General features: G+C 39.3%; 1 protein-coding gene across 3 annotated transcripts in view; it reads right to left on the bottom strand.

Moving 5' to 3' along the window:
- LOC126334548 (leucine-rich repeat protein soc-2 homolog) overlaps window positions 1–15,208 on the bottom strand; it is a 138,578-nt gene extending 123,370 nt beyond the window's left edge. Inside the window, exon 1 of one of the 3 annotated variants that reach the window (XM_049996916.1) lies at window positions 15,037–15,208. The gene's annotated coding sequence lies outside the window, so the exon portion shown is untranslated. The remainder of the gene's footprint in view (window positions 1–15,036) is intronic. The other 2 variants (XM_049996917.1, XM_049996918.1) reach the window with 2 other exon arrangements.
- Window positions 15,209–15,830: the final 622 nt, after the last annotated feature.

Raw genomic sequence — 15,830 nt, 5'->3', positions numbered from 1 at the left:
AATACCGTGGGCCTATTCTTACCCCTGAACCCACAGGGGGTGTTCATTCTTTCCGCACTCTATACGAGACTGGAATAATAGAGAATTGTGAAGGCGGTTCAATGAACCCTCTGCCAGACACTTAAATGTGATTTGCAGAGTATCCATGTAGATGTAGAGTTGAGTTAGCAGGTCCTTGACATCTTTACCAAAGCCAGTAATCAGGGTTCCACCCCATAAAGTGTTATGGGCATCAAAATCACCCAGAAGTAGAATGAAAAGGTGGGGGGAGTTGGGAAACTAGTGCAGCCAATACATGGAGCGGCACTTCACTATCTGGAGGGAGGTAGATGTTACAGATGATAATTTCCTGTGTTGCCCTCACCCTGACAGCCATAGCTTCTAAAGGTGTTTGAAGGGATACAGTTTCATTACAGATAAGAAGTAAGGACATAGATACAAATGCCTCCTGACACTCTGTCACAGTCAGTACCATTTTTGTAGTACCCCCGACAGCCACAAAGAGCAGGGGTCTGCATCACAGGAAACCAGGTTTCCTGAAGGGCAACGCAAAAAGCAAATCTAACACTTAAGAGTTGTAATGCAGCCAGGTGGGAGAAAAAACTGCTGCAATTCCATTGGAGAATGACACTTCCCTTGCCTGGGATGGCATGAAGTGACCAAGGAAGAAGATTACACCTCAGGATCACCTGCCACCTCTGGTTGAGCATTCACAGCCACTACCATTGCATCCGAGGTGTCTGCAAGATCTGGGTCCTCAGGGGATGCCAGAATCTCCACCTCATCCTCGGACACAGAACTGTTAGGTTGTGGTGGTGTGGGGGCCACCAGAGTATCCCGTTTCCTAATGGACTACTTCTTTGTTTGTTTATTTGCCCTCTAGCTGCTCCTTAGGTGCACACTGGGAGAGCTTCTCGGAAGTAGCTTCAGGGGCAGAGGAAGATCGTGAAGCCCTTCAACCAGCAGCTAGTGGCTCCACTTGACCACAGGGGGAGGGGACCAGTGGAAGGTAGAAGCTTTGGGAGCAACAGAAGAAGACGTGCTCCCAGCCAGCAGGAGGGTGGATGAAGATGGGCGGCCCTGAGGTCCACTGGAGTACACTTAGATGAGGAGTGTAACCGTGCCATGGTGGGCAACAACTTCATAGTGGTAGCATATACAAGAGCATTTCAACAGGGTTCGATCTTTCGTATTTTAGTTTAGACTCGCGGTAAGACAGCCTGTCCTGGGCCTTGTACTCCATAATGTTCTGCTCCTTTTGGAGTACTGTGCAGTCTGGTGAGCAGGGGGAGTGGTTATCTCCAGGGCTAACACAGGTGGATGGAGATGCACAGTGAACGTCCACAGTCCCTACATGTGGTGCTGGAACTGCACAGGGAACACATGTGCCTGAATTTTCAACACTTAAAGCATCGCATAGGGGGAGGGATGTAAGGTTTGATGTCACATTGTTATACAATCACCTTGACCTTTTCAGGTGACAAATCACCCTAAAAGGCCAAGATGAAGACACCAGTGGCAACCCTATTGTCTTTAGGCCCCCTATAGATGCACCAGACATAGTGAATGTCCTGTTGTTCCAAACTGACACGTAGCTCATCATTGGACTGCAACAGGAGGTCACCATGCAAAATAATTTCCTGGACCATGTTGAGACTTTTATGGGGAGTCACCTAAACAGGAACATCACCCACCTTGTCACAAGTGAGTAATGGCTGGGACTGGGTTGGGGATGCCGCCTGAATCAAAACCGACTCGTTGCACATTTTGGACAGCACCCTCACTTCCCCAAACTTATCCTCCAGGTGCTCAACAAAAAACAGACGCTTCGTTCCAGAAAGGACTTCCCATCAGTTCTCCTGCACACTAAATAATGAGGAGAATATGGCTCTCTTCACTCTGTAGCCCTATGTTTCTCCCATGGTGTTGCTGGGGAGGGAAATGATTTAGGGTCATACCTGTCTGCATTGTAATCAACCTTTCCCTTCTTGGAGACTGCTGGTGTCATTCGGACCCCCGCAAAAGATGACTTGGTCTGCTCCATTGCATGTCATCTGCACCCATTCTGATCAGGTGCTCTCCCCATAGGTGCCACCCACACACAGCAATGGCCATCTGGATGATGGCCATTGCCAGGAGTCCTGATGCCCCTAGATGACGGGCATCTGCTCCTTGGCATACATCGGGAGTTTGCAGCTCAGGCATCAGCTATGCGATCTTTGTGTTGTCAGGGGGCTACCACCAAATGGGTACATGACAGCCCCACCGCAACAGACTGGCTACCATGCTGAATATTGGGTGCGGAGAGATCCAATAGTTTCAATAGTGGGGAAAGAGGACAGTAGACAATGGAAGATGAGATAATGTATCCAGGTATGTATCCTTGCCCAAATAGTTGAATGGCAGGTGGAGATCCAAAGCCATGACAATAAAAGATGCAGTAGATCTAATCTAATCGCACAGTGGATACATGGTGCATCCCTGAACCCACAGGGGGAGTGGTCATGGGTGTGTGAGTTGCGTTCGTTGTTTTGTGTGTGTGCGTGCGCATGCGCGCGCGCTTGTTTGTTCTATTTTTGACAAAGGCCTTGTTGGATGAAAGCCAACTATCCGATAGTCTTTTTATTGTGCCTTTCTGCACAGCATCTATGCTATATGGTGAGAAGCAACTGTCCCTTTCGTTGTATTGATACTTTGAAATATTATGTATTTTAAAATTTGTGGTTTATACAGCTCAATAAAATTCCAATGCTTGATTCAGAACACCCCGAGATTTTATGAAATCCCTGAAATTCTGTCAATTTACCAGGTAAAATCTAATTCTCTGAGAATTCCTAGTTTTCAAAGAACTGCCACCCTGCTGTGGACCATCTATCATGCTGGAATGGTACACACTTCTCTAAAATTTTGGGAAGATGGAGGTCAAAGCCAAATGTGAGGACCAAATATGACATAACCAACATAGGTGGTGTAAAACAAATTCAGAAAGCAATAATCAAATCTTGCAACTATGCTAGGTTGTGAGCAAATAATCTGTTCTAGATACAAAGCATGAGAAATGATGTAGTCTGGGAGTATGACTGCAGCACACCAAAGGCACTCTTCTTTGTGGGACACTACTCTCTTTGACAAAAAAGTGACGCTCTCACTCCACATCAGAGCATCCCACAAAGATGGACCACAATGAGATGGGTCATTGAGATATAACAACTAGTATATTGACCCAAGAATTATGCTGCACTCTTTGACCGAAATAAGGAAAGAAAAATTAGAGTGAATATTATCTGCACAACCCCACAAATACCAGACAATTTTTGCACCATAAAAACTATAAGTGTTAATTTCTTAGTCTGAAGTGGAGCAAGAATACCACTAGTGTTTGGAAAATTGTCATTGTATATGGTGTAGTTATTGACCCATTTTTGAATGTTGATGTTTCATTATGGTACTGATTATCATCATGCTCACAGTTCTGTTATTTTACACAACTGTGCAGGTACAGTTTTTCTCTGCGTGAAGAGTAAAATTTCATTTTCATCAATGAGTAACCATGCTAAAAAAAATCACCTACTAACTCTGGAACTCAAACTTGAATATTCATTACAAGAATACTACATCTGTATGATAAACTCACAAAAAGCATGGCTTGGACAAATCTGATGTGTAGTGTTTGATCTCATTGGAGAATAAACTACAAAATGCAGCTTCATCAATGAAATCCTACTGAGGGCCAAAAGCTGGTAAGTTTCTTTAATTTGAAGCTACGGTTCCTTCCTTCACATAAGAAAAAAAGGGAATATGGGATACATACCTCTCAACAACTAATGGATTTAAAGACATTGAAAATTTTGAAGACATTAACCATACCACAGTCAGGATTCTGTAGGAGTATGAGTCAGTTCACAGGTTTATGCACAGAAATGGCTCCTCTATTTTATGACATCCTTCACAAGAACAAAGACTGACAAAAGATGTAAAGAGAAACTCTTCAGCTTTCAGGGGAATGTAATCTAAACGTAGTTGCAGGACTTTTACCCACTACACTAGGTCAACAATACTGACCATTCACCCATCTTTTGGGACATGCTGAGCAACATTTGCCCATGAAAGCCAGAGTGCGGTAGACGAATTGGCCCAGACTGATACTGCATTAAGATCACTTCCGTACTGTCATTAAATGAAGAAATTACCAGCTTACCGAGTGTCAGACCAGATTTATGGATGAATTCAGGACTTCCTAATGATCAGAACTCTGTTATTTTTTACGGGATGAAATCAACAGATGTAGCTAGGTAATTTGTGGGGTGGCTCAAAGGAGTGTTACAAGGCCCTTACTGTTTACAGTATATGTAAATGATCCAGCTGATAACGATGGATGCTCTGTGAGGTTTTTTGGAGATGATGCTGTTGTCTATAGGGAGGCTGCATAATAAGAAAACTAGTGAAGTGTAAAATGACCCATAGATCAATGGTTGATACACAGAATCACAGGTGATACTGAATGAAAATATACTTAACATAACATGCGTGCCAAAGCGAAGGAAACCACTGCTGTTCAATTACGACAATAGTGAAAAATCACTGCAAACAGTAACAACCATAAAATAACTGGGAGTAACCTTCTGCAGAACCTGAAGTGAAGTGTCTAAATAAAACAAATAATAGGAAAGAAATATGGAAGGCTGAGATTCACTGGAAAAACTTGAAGGAAAAGAAAGTCATTCACAAAAGAAAAGAAAGTCATTTACAAAAGAAAAGAAAATCATTCACGAAAGAAGTGGCTTACAAACAGCTGTCTGTCTGATTCTTGAGTACTGCTCATCACTCTGAGACCTGTATCAAGTAGCATTAATGGTGTCTGTGTAGGACAATACTACTATGTCAAACATTCAATATATTGACATAACTCTTGCACCATAAATAATTCTGTCAATATTGTCAGACTTCGGTTGGCAATGCAATTTTACATATGGGTAAGATCATGAACGCCCAACAGAAACCATCTGTCACAATTATATTAACAAGAAACAACAAAAAGAGGAAATGGATCGGAGAATGGCTAGTGATTTGATGCACGTTAACTTATTGAGAGAAATCAGAATTGTGGATGTGGGTGAGTCCCACATCATACAAGAAATGATTAATGTTTATATGATGAGAGAAGCAATGTACATTGTGAGAGAGGCAACTATAGTCAAAGGAAGATTATAGTTTAATGTCCTGTTGACAGCATATTATTAGGGACTGAGCACAAGCTCGAATTACAAAAGGATGGGGAAGCAAATCGGCCATGCCATTTTCAAAGGAGCAAATTGTAGTCGATGAGAGATTAGGAGTAAAACTGAGATTCCTGGCAACAGGCAGTTCAAAGAATTCTTGAAGTTTAATAGTGTAATATCAGCAAAGGCAAATATCAAAATTGATATGGAAACCTGTGAAGCAGTTATATTAGCCCTGCAAAAATAAATTCATATCTGGCTGATTTGGGAGAGGGAACCAAACAGGTAAGTCATCGGTCCCATCGGATTAGGGAAGGAACTCGGTCATGCCATTTCAAAGGAACCATCCTGACATTTGCCTGAGCCGATTTAAGGAAATCACAGAAAACCTATATCAGGATGGCCGGACCGGGGATTGAACCGTCGTCCTCCCGAATGTGAGTCCAGTGTGCTAACAACTGCGCCGTCTCGCTCGGTGATATATTAATGTAAGTTAACAAATATTTTTTGTGATTTTTCATATGTCTACTCATCAAGCAGTGGCAGAAAACGCATAAAAGAAGGTTGTAACTAGGCAAGCTTTTGGAGCCTTCTTCAGGCAGAATGGTTGAAGGGGAAGGAAGAGGGGTGAAGGAAGAGGGGTGAAGGAAAAGGACTGGAGAGATCTAGGAAATGGGGTACATTTCGGGGAATGTCACCCAGCACTACAGGTCAGAGGAGACTTACTGCATGGGATGAGAAGGTATTCAACAATAAAATACTAGGTTTTCAAATTACTTAAGAAATAATGAATCCTCTGGTGAACATCCTAAAGTGGTAAATTCAATGACTATCCTTGCACTGACCTATTAAAACTATTTTGTGTTGAAAGACTACTTGGAAAATTGAATCTGAGGTACAATATGTACAAGATGAAGGGAAAACACAAACAGTGTTTGCAATCACACAGTGATGTACTGCTCAATGAGAGAGCTTTGCTAGTGTTGGATGCCTTTTAAATGTTACCACACACCTGAAAAAAAGATAGAGATAGAGAGAGAGAATAAAGCTTACTGTATCAAAGACTGGTTATTGAAACTCTGTCAAAATCTTAATGTAAAATATATTGCCACATCTTTAATACTTAACCACATACACTTCTTATGTACTGAGAATATTCTGGGAGGCCATCAACATTGTAAGGTGGTTTTTTTTAGCATTGATAATACACTCAATATGCAGTCTCAAACAGACACTGACAATATTATTTAACATGGGAAGCCTCCCGTAAAAGAGAAGAGCACAAAGAAAAGTAACTATTTCGCCACAGAACTGATTAGTACAAATGAAAGCATTACAGAGATGTTCAACAAACTTCAGTGACTGGAGAGGCGTTATGTACCAGGATGCAGGGAGCATATGTCCTAAAAAGTTGGGGCAACATTATTTCCTCCCACATATATAACAGAGATATTAGAGCTCATACAGAAGTTTATTGATAGTCCTCCTTTCCACCATTCGAAAATGGAATAGTGGAACAGAGAACAGGGAGAATGATAGTGGCACCATAAGTTGGCTTGTCAGACATAGATGGTATATGAATACTACAGTAGACTATAAAGGGGCAAAAAGTATCATATATATAAAAGGGCCGTGATGTTAGTTGTTAGAGGAGAAGGAAAGCTGACACCCTACGCAATTCTGAAGTTTTAAACTTTGTCCAAGAAAATTTCTTAAGAGGGTTAGTGATTCATAGCCAACTAAGAGGCGGGATGGCTACAGAATTAATGATTTACATGTTAGCTACTGTTTGCAATCACACAGTGATGTACTGCTCAGTGAGAGAACTATGCTAGTGTTGGATGCCTTTAAATGTTACCTCACACCTGAAAAAAAAAAGAATAAAGCTACTCTATTAAAGACTGAGCTAGTTGTTACACCTGAAGGTACAATTTCAAATGCTATAACGTGGTTCCCGACAGTCAATAAAGCACACTGAATTTCTTCTGGACTTATTGCAGCACAGGCCCATGTTAATATGGCATGCCACGTCTTTGGAACTCACCATTTGCTTGTAAACATCTGGTTTTAATATCTATACAAATAAAAATCCAGATGTGTAGTGAACATGTGGACTAGTTTGTGCTTCTCAAATGTTTGAGTCAGTGCACTCCAAATGTCATTCCAAGTAGATCTCTTGTTATTTTTGTGGAATTGGCCAGCACATTGGTACCACATGGGTTTCTGGGTGCCTAATGGGAAATCTTTCATTAAATGCAGCAGTGTATCTGTTAGTTGTGGCAGATATTACTGGCTATTTAGAGTTCCCCCCCCCCCCCCCCCCCAAAATAGGGAGCAACACTTAAATTCTCAAAAATCCTGCACCACAAACTAATAGGCCAGGATAATTGTTTATTTCATTCGGCTAGCGCAGTTTTCACTTGACAATTAGTGCAAACTGTGGAGCTTTATCTGCTCAATGCCATGTAACTTTGCTGAGTCTGCAGACACCATTCAGAAAACTGTACAGAATTCTGAAAGTCATTGCCATGCAATTGTTGACAGTGCCAAATATAAAGAGAACGATGTGTGTTGGAATGCAGTACACACAGATAACTCCTTTTGTTAATCCCGCTTGCAAATTCGCGCTGTCTCTTAGTGACATGCAGATTGTGTATTAAATGCAGTTGCACCATGAAACAGTGTATTTTGTGCAGCCAAGTAAAAAATCAGACATTTTCCCTGGCAATGCAAGAAGCAGAGAAAAGTTGATCAAGCAATAATAGCCAGGTGGCAGTTCATCAAGGAGAGTATGCTGATATCGCATTACAATGGACACACCACTGAGCCGTTTCTTTAAACCATAGTGAGGCTGGGCAGCCCAAGATGCCAAATTACACATAACTCGAAACACCTGATTTCTCTATGTACAGGCTGCAGTGATGTTACGAGTGGTTTTTTTTTTTTTTTTTTTTTTTTTTATAAAAAAAAGCTCAGTAGCGTAACAAGGGTGGGTAACTCCCATATAAATATTGTTCATTGTTCAGTGGAAATAACTTAGTCTGCAGCCAACCAGCTTGGAGCAGGGACCTCTACTGATCTACAATCTGCGCATCAGCTGCTTACAAGATTCTATGGAACAAGGAGTTCCTCCAAGCCGAGTCCAATGGAAAGTACTTAGGTGGCTTTAATCAGCGGAACTCTTGGTGGCCTATGTTACGGGCCCAGATGTGTGGCTGCTCTGCTGCCATCAGGGGGATGTGCTGTCTCCCCAGTCACCCCAGGTTCCTGTGGGCAGACTCCGCTGCTGCTAGCCGCTCTCCTGTTCAGAGGCTGCAGCGAGACTCAGCTCATCTCCAGTATCTTCGCAAAGGGCAACTGGCTGCATAGCTGATGTCAGGATGCAACACACACACACACACACACACACACACACACACACACACACACACACACACACACACACAGATTTGCTCTGATGCATTTCTGGTGGGCTGTACGCTGCTACTGTCCTGCTGCCATAGGCAACCTGGAATGGCATCACATCATTTGTGTATTGTTGAACAATAAATGTTTGGTTCTTTAATGCTGTTTTACTAATCAAACATCCACTTACCAAGCCATTACTCAACCATGTCCTGGGGTGGTGGTCCAACAGCATCTACCTCGACCTGTCCTCAACTGCTACTCAATATAATTCGTGCCCCTCAGGTATTACAATGATGTTATAATTTTAGTTAAGTTTCTCACATATGTTGCTGCTCTTTTTCATTGGTGCATTTTATTATTCACATTTCTAGCTTCTTGTATTTTCTTAATGTTTACAGAGATAGAACATGAGGGTCTAGCATGATTAGGGCACGTTTCAGCATGTTACCGCATCACTGCTCTCCTAACAGTTGGATACATTCACCAGCAACGAAAACCATTTCTACTTTCTCGACTGTCATATCCATTATGGACGTGTGGATAACTTCATAAGCTAGTTATCTGATTGTGGAAACAGCAGAAAACAAACTGATGGGCTTCAAACTTACAGTTAATCACACAAACTGCACTTGAGTTATTTTTCTGTTTACTTTTGGTAGGGTAAAGCAGAAGTTTGTAAGACCTTGTCTCATGATGATGCAACAATGGTTTACAGTGCTGCCATCCTGTTACTACTTGAGTGACTTTCATATATTCTGTTTAAGTCCTCTTCAAAGGCTCTAAGCCACAGGAAGGTAGACAGAGACCAGACAGACAGACACAGAGAGAGAGAGAGAGAGAGAGAGAGAGAGAGAGAGAGAGAGAGAGAGAGAGAGAGAGAGAGAGAGCTAGTAGTTTGGTGTCACAATCTGACAGCTGTAAGTATTAAAAATTACTTGCACAGGTCATAACATCTGCCAAATTGTCAGCTATAATCATGTGAAAACTACACCTTGATACATTTTCTAGTTCTGGCTATATTACGTAAGGCCTGATTTACTCACCCTGTACATGAAGAAAAAGAGTAACTGTGAGCATTTTTGTTTTTGTTTTCCAGGCTGAAAACTAAGTTAAATTGTGTACTTTCATTCTTTTTTCTTACATCAGCCTACAGAAACTTACAGTGATCAAAGACTATCACTCCATATTTGTCCTAACAGCCAGTAACACTGGCCAAGTCATTACAGCCACTAAAACATTATAAATGCAATTTATCTTAAGAAATGTTACTTCTGTTGCATGTACAAAAGTTGTGTGGAATTTTTACAGTAATTTAAACTTTGTAATTAAATGTAATTATTATGCTTTACAGGAAAATTAAGTTGTATTCAGCACCTTGGTAACAAGAGGAAGGCCTCATACATGGCCAACCGATTCAGCTTGTACTTGGCATGTTGCTTGTGTACAACCTGAAATGGAAGAATATAATATTTTGACTCAATATCCCCAATTTTTGAGAAAACCACCCCTAAAATTTGTGATGCGCAATCAACTAAAAATTGGCGAGGCCAACAACGAATTGAAAACTGATCATTTTTCATTGTCATACATGGGGCCCACAAATGTACTTTTTCCTACAAATTGCAGAAACAAACTTTTACAACAGCCACTTATGCACCTGCAGGCAAACCTTGTTCAACAAAAGTGTCATTGGCATAGCGAGCATACCATACAGTTGGAGAGTATAGAACCTCTGTTCGATTCCCAAATGCATTCTGCATTTTATTTTTCATATTTTTTCTGTATGGGGGTTAATACAAAGGGAGGTAAAAGAATAAGGAATAATAACAAGATAGGCAAATCAATTTCTCAAATGACTTGGTTTTGTAAAGAATTAAAATCTTAATCCTCGCAATAGCTCTTTCACTCAATCTGCTACATGTACTCACTTTCCTTCAAACAACTACATGGACACCTAGAATATGCCATATTAACAGTCGAAGCAATTATACTTACAGCACCAAGAACATCTAATGAATCCGATCTTTACACAACTGTAGCATTTCTTAGAAGAATTCAGTGGAAAACAGACTTTGTTTACATTTAACATTTTTCTTTTTCAGGAATTAAATTTTATCCATACCATGCATATGATAATGGTGAAAGCTTATAATTCATTATGCTATGAATTGTTATTGAATCCTGTGATTGTACAATTCCCACTGGGTTTTGAAAGCATAATGCAATTCTAAAGTCTTGAAATAAAATTTTTTAACTTGGTGATTAAAAATAAGCATCACACAGTTGGCAAACAGGTGGAATGAAGATCACAGGATTGTTTCACAATTTTATTCTGCTGATATACAATAAACATTTACTATGAGTACACTCATAGTTCACACCAGATGGAGAACAACTCTTCCCAATTGATATACAGTGTGTTCTGTGGTCCCTCTTGACAAATTTGTAGCAGTCTTACTTTGAATTAATTTAATCCAATGTGGATAAAAATTTTAATTCTTTACTAATCCAAATGATTTTAGAAATGTATTTGTCTAACTTATTATTGCTTAGTGAATTTCTTACTTTATTAATCCGCTTATTTTTAGATACTTCAACACTGGGGTGTGGAAAACGGAAGTACAGAACGCATTTGGGAACCTAACATTGGTTCTCTCCTCTTCAGTCAGATGCCTTGCACACTATGCCAGTGCCATTATCATTGAACAGAGTTTACGTTATGTATACAACTATTGTAAAAGCTTCTTTCCTTGTATGTTGAAAAGTATGCATTTGCAAACACCAAATGATGAAGAAATCTGCTTGGTTTTCAATTATCTATCAATCCCATCAATTTAGAGTTGATTATGTGTCATGAATATTACGAGTGGCTTTCTACCTTAGAGTCTTTCATTTTAAGTTAAAGTAAAGTAATCTGCTAAATACGAGTTAAATAGTTGGGTGTACCTAAGGCCTACGGTACATTTTTGTTAGACCCCTAAATACAGTTTATTTAACCAATGTATTTGTATACATTACTACTTGTTCTAGTGAGTTCTGTGGCGAAAATACGGTTCACACTTAGTCTGCCATGGGCATATTAACAAAATGAACTGTTTTATTATCCTTAATATACCACTGGTAACGTGCCCAACATGACAGCTGTATGCATATATCTGTTAATATACTGAGAAGAGAAGAATACCACGAACATGATTATTAAGTGTCCTTTGGTCAGATTAATGGGCGAAGTGCCTCAGATGTCCAATGGAGCAATTATCACTAACTAGGAAAAGTGGTTTTTCCTTTCACAAACTTTACATGGGCAACGGATTTCTATTTGCTTTATCTTTGCTGTTATAGTACTTTGCAAATAATAATGCAAGGGTGGGAGGGGTCCAGTACATAACTTTTACTAAGCACTTTGCCAACACAACCAAATTATCTGTTTCTAACCTAGTCTACAGGAGAGTGGAGGGGGGAGAGTTCTATCATGCTCTACTCAAACTCAGGACCCAGTAGTAAAGTCAAGATAGCTCAGGACAACAGAAGAAAATGGGGGAAGGGGGTTACAGGATCCAAAACACAGTTATTTGGAACAATTAAAATGCAAAGTCACGAGAGAATGTTATCAATTTCTATCAACTAGCTATAGCTGAAATGGTTTGGATACAACCAATGAATTTCAAAAGATTCCTTGCGAAGGTAAGTGCAGAAGGCAAGAAAGAGCAAAGGCAACAAAAAATGATATAGTAAAATGGAATATTAGAAGCACTGGAGGAGAGAAGGCTGCCACTGCCTTGTTATTGCAAGGCGATCAGAACTAAAATTTTAATTCTTTAATAATCCAAGTTATTTGAGAAATAGACATTCCTCACACACATTATACCATAGGGTCGATGAATACTGGATTAAATATGTGCATGATTAGAATGGGAAGCCAAATAATTACATCTACTGGGATCAATGTGGGGGACACCAGTGTATCTATGACCACTTTTCTGTGATCTGTTATAAAAATAAATAGCATAACATTTTTATAACTATCATTGCAGTTACTACATTTAATAATTTATACTCATCTGAAACTCCACTTCCCAGGAATTTTATAAAATGTAACAAAGTTACTTTCCAAACAAAGATGATTTCTAGTCACACAATGGAAAGAAAATTTTCTATTACAGCTTCTAGAAGTTAGCTTAAAACTATTGTAGTGGCAAAGAAGAAAAGAACTCTCATATATCTCACTAGTGCCTTGTTGTACCTTGTATCTATAAATTTACAATATACTCCTCATACTGTAGTAAAACAAACACAGAATTACTGTAATAATTTCACAATTTATTCAATATTAAAATTTAAGAAATCTACACCACATGTTATGCATACTCTCTGGTGAGCTGAGCCACCAGATGGCCTGTCAGTAACACTCAAACTTAAGAACTCTTCACAGAAGCTGTTTCTACCAGTCAGATGCCTGTTGCTCTAAAATGAGACACTACATTAGCAGGTGTAAATACCTTTCTGTAAGCTTTGCCAAAGTTTTCTGCAATAATAGATATTCATATAACAGCATGCAAGGCTTCTTCTTCTTCTTCTTCTTCTACTACTACTACTCCTCCTCTCTCTCTCTCTCTTTTGATCAAGTCCACCGCAATATGCTATCATCACCAAGACTTTCTTCTCAAAGCTGGGCAGAATGTGACAAATAAAATGACTTAAATAATAAAGAAACTTTCCAGTTTTGGATCAACCACTTCCACTGATCCTGGAGTAGAAGAGCCTTTCAACCTGTTGGGCTTAGAATGAACCCTCCAAAAGTTTTTCATGGGTGGAATATAATTTCCAACTATGTGAATACCACAAATGATGGTCATATTTAGCTGCCCCCCTCCTTACCGATGCCACACACCTCGCTTGCTTGGTTCTCTCCAAGCAACCACTTTCACAATAATGTGAATCATTGCACGGTTCATCAATGTTGTAAATGATCTCTCAGGAGGGAATATCCTTTCCTCCATAACTTCACACTATTTGCCAAAGAATAGATTAAAAAAAATAGTAGCTCTTGCAAGATTTATTGCTCGTGATTTTGCTTACACTAAGAGCAGATTAGTTTCACTTCATGAAGTCTGTGTATCGCTGCTCAGCAGCTTGAGTGTTTATTTCCGAGGATGTGGGGTGAACTACTTTGGCCATTTCAAAAGCAGGTTTCCTAACTTCTTCACTTAATAGCCCACAGTGAATTTTGCTAGAATGTAAGAAAACTGTTCAAGCTGAAGTTTTGCCACTCATCTACACTCTTCTGGCCGTTTTGATTATTGCAGCTGTGTCATGTACTGACCTCTTGTTATCCTCCTCACTTCATGGCATCTGAAGATAAAGTTTTAAATCCTAGTTTTATGTACATCTTCATTTACAATTGAGAGAAACTGAAATGACTAGTCGTCCATAGATTTATTAGTGTGACACTGCAAAACTAAATAATGCGGACAGTAATTGAACCATGATTTAGCATTTTAGACCTGATCAGATTTTTTGGCTGTGATTTCTTATCAACTGAAAGTTTATTTTTAATGACCTACAATTGCTGTGGAAGGTATGCACTGCCTCAACAAGTTTTACACTGTTGTTGTACTCACACCTATGGCACTGAGTACAGTCTTGAGAAAGTGACATAGGCAGGGTAAAGATGTTTACAATGTCATGCAAATATGATTGTAATGACATCAAATTCCTGGACTACTTAAAAGCACAATACATGAATAAACAATACATTTCTAAGTTGAGTGGTACACACTGGAAAAATTTATAGTGCTTACTTAAGAAAAAATTCAGAAGACAGAAAATTTTGATTTACCGGTGTGAAAACATGTAAAATCCTCCATCTCTCTTAACTGATGTGAAATTCCCTCCAAATGTGAACTACCCCAATGTTTATAGTGCTGTCAACCAATGAGCATTTAAAAAATGCTAAATTTTTTCCTCAAATAATGATGGTCGCCCATACACCATTCTACAGTTCGGGCGAAAGTACTTTTCTGTGATATGTAATTTCAGAAGCCGTCTACCGAAAAGTAAAAGATGTTTGTTATCAATGATAAGTTCTAATGGCCACGTTTAAAATGGTTCCTGTGTAGATATTAGTATCTTTAACTGTTAGAATTTCTCTCGGTAAGACCTCTTTCACCCAGTAAAACATACTTGGGATATGAAAATGCTTAGCATGCGGCAACACCGCACTCAAGTTTGTGACACCTACATTTATGATGATTTAATTAAGCGAGCACGAGAGCGATCTGTTGTATTATAAATAAACAGACGATTTAAAAAGTTGGTCTTCAATTTCAGTTTGTATGCATTTCGGAAAACTGTAAAAGCCGCTAAAGCTACCATTTACACTACGCCATAATCTATATTAACTACTTACTTCTAATACATGAAGTTAACACAAATAACGTAATTATACGTCAGATATAAAACACAAAATAATATCCACATTTACAACGTTTTCAAACAATGTAACAAATGAATACACATCTGATATGTGTTTAATCTTAGTCAAAGATTGTAGCCGCAACGGTGCAGTCACCATGGGTAATATCTCCAGAAGGTTATCTGCGCGTACTCTACGTTTGCGCATGTATTAGAGTGCACAAACGTAATTGCAGCGTTGGAGTTGGAGCAATATTAATCAAATTTTTGAGCATAGATTTTCATGCACGCAGACAAATCGGAAGATTTGGACCGACGAGCACCACCAATGAGTCATGTTAAACATATTTGAAACAACTGCTTTTGAAATATAGATGGGCCGTATATATCCGTTGAAAGTTACGGTCGAGGAATACGACGATCGATATAAGTAGCAGCTACTCATAATTCTTTAATATAGAAAATAAGAGCAGTTGACGCTAGGTCAAACATAGAACTGTAATAGTTAGAAAACATCGTCGTGGACTTAACTGAAATGTTTATTTCTACCTATTTTGTGTTTGGAAATTTAATTGACATGTTCCACATACACAATGATCTCCTCAGCATGGATCTATGGAACGAAAAACTAATCTAATCTAATCTCACTCATTACGCGAACAGAATAAGGGAATGCTAGTTTACTTTCACCCAGTTCTGTCCTATGGCATAATCATTTCTGACACTGTAGCTAAACTAAAATAAGTTTTTATTGTACATAAGAGTGCAGTCAATATTTTATGCTAAGTT

Source organism: Schistocerca gregaria, chromosome 2 (genome assembly GCF_023897955.1).
Source record: "Schistocerca gregaria isolate iqSchGreg1 chromosome 2, iqSchGreg1.2, whole genome shotgun sequence".
Classification (NCBI taxonomy): Eukaryota; Metazoa; Arthropoda; class Insecta; order Orthoptera; family Acrididae; genus Schistocerca; species Schistocerca gregaria.
This window is presented reverse-complemented; position numbering and strand designations above follow the sequence as displayed.